We start from the raw sequence: 2,188 nt of genomic DNA, 5'->3' as shown, positions 1-2,188 counted from the left end.
ATCCCAAAAAACAAAAACAAACAAAAAAAAAAAAAAAAAAAAGAAAAAAATAAATTGGAAGGCATCCTTTAAAGTTTTCTCGTAAAATTCATGATACAAGTGGATGCCATGGATCTTGGAATTTGTGGAACCAGGGCTAGACACTCCATTCCTGTAGTGTCATTTCAGCACTCCCGAGCCGCTGCACCACTACACTATGGAGAACTGATGGAACTCAGAGTCACTTAAAAAAGAGGATGGGAATTTTGTTTTATTTTTTAGACAGGGTCTCACTCTGTTGCCCAGGCTGGAGTACAGTGGTGCAGTCTCAGCTCACTACAACCTCTGCTTCCCGGGCTCAGGCGATCCTCCCACTTCAGCCTCCTGAGTAGCTGGGGCTACAGGCACATGCCACCATGCCCATCTAATATTTGTATTTTTTTTGTAGAGGCGGGGTTTTGTCATGTTGCCCAGGCTGGTCTCGAACTCCTGGCCTCAAGCCATCTGCCCACCTTGGCCTCCCAAAGTGTTGGGATTACAGGCATGAGCCTCCACGCCCGTTCAAGGATGGGAATTCTAACAAAAGAAATTATTTTAATGAAACATCAAAAGCATTCTTTATAAAAGGAACTCAAATCAAATTGGGTTTAATGTGGAAATTGTAAATAATTAAATGTCACATTTTCCTCAGAAAACACAACTTTTTGCCCATTAACAGAACATGTTAAAATATACACATTTCTAAAGTTACTCCCAGTTTAAAATTTTAACTTGCAAATAGTACAGGCTTTTTGGCTTTATGTTTCACTTTTCAAATCATTTCCTCCACTTCACTGCAGGTAATTTCTCTCATACTACAGTACTGCTGTCCCACCTTCCCCGCAAAAAAGGCAAGACAGCCAGTGAAACTACAGCATCCTCTGATTTATCAACCTGCTCTCTTTTGTGATTGCTGGGCTTTCATGAGCTGAATATCTCTGGCAACTTTTGGCATAGATTTAACTGTAAAGTTAACTGAAATTCTCTTGAGAACTACTAACACGCTTCTGAGCAACAGAAACTATCTTTTAACTCAGACATTCACAAAGGTACAATTCTCTTAAAGCACCAAATGGGAGGGATCTCCTCTCTTATATGCCAGATCAAAGGCAAATTCCTGTTCTACCCTGATTCTTTATAATTTCCTGTTTCCTTTCCTCTAGGTCCTCTCCTGATATTCCCAGACTTCTGGCTTTACAGGCAGAGATGCAGGTTTCAGGCCCCAGACTTCCCTCAGACCGATCTACAGCCTGGGCTTTCTGTTGCCATCCTTGACCTCCTCCTTGGGTGCAGTTTTGTAACTGCATTCAGACTCAGACAGATACTGGTCACCTGAATGACTACTGGCATTGATCTCCTTTTCCAGAAACTCAGAGAGACTGTTTTTAGAACCCTCATCTCCCAATATAGGGGTGGGAGTGGTCAGAGAGTTATAAACATCCTGTCTTCCAAGGCATGGCTTACCACAAGTCCCCAATTTGAGTAGTTTTAGTGCAAATCTAATACCTTTGTTTCAAACCTTTCCTGAAACATGCTTAGGAACTTAGAGGTGCAGTTCATAAGCCAAGTTTTGTTGAGCCAAATAATCTAAATGATTCTGGGCAAAGTAATCAAATTCTTAACAGGCAGAGGCTCCAGGACAAATAAGGATATCCAATATTTGGGGCTTTACTGGGTAGTAATGTTTGTCTATCACCTGTATTTATCCTCCAAGTACTCCTTTATTCTGGAGAAGTGAATCCCGGTGATTTTTAGCAGTTCCTCCAAAGAGAAGATGTTAGGTAGGAAAAAAAAAAGTAACACAGACAGTAATTACTTTTCATTCCTTGTATTCCCAGCATGTATAAACACCCTTCTCCCATTCATATGATGCCAAAAACGCTCCCTCTTGGCATAATTTAATTAATCCACATGCAACCAAGAGAGAGGCGACACATACAAACATTTCCAGCTACCATAGTCAGAGGTGAAGTCCTGGGGCCTCTGTTTATAGTTCACGTTCTCCCAGTGATGTCTTTTCTTTTTCTAGTTCTGCCATTATCCCAATTTGATATTCTATAATTCCATGATCTAAATGGCTAATTCACCATCACCACTCTATCCTATTTATAATACTAAAGAAAGAAGAGGTGAGAAAAGTTTCAAAAAAAAAAAAAAAAAAAAAAAAAAA

Source organism: Rhinopithecus bieti, unplaced genomic scaffold, assembly GCF_001698545.2.
Source record: "Rhinopithecus bieti isolate Rb0 unplaced genomic scaffold, ASM169854v2 scaffold_32212, whole genome shotgun sequence".
NCBI classification, from domain to species: Eukaryota; Metazoa; Chordata; class Mammalia; order Primates; family Cercopithecidae; genus Rhinopithecus; species Rhinopithecus bieti.
Note: the sequence above shows the minus strand (reverse complement) of the source record.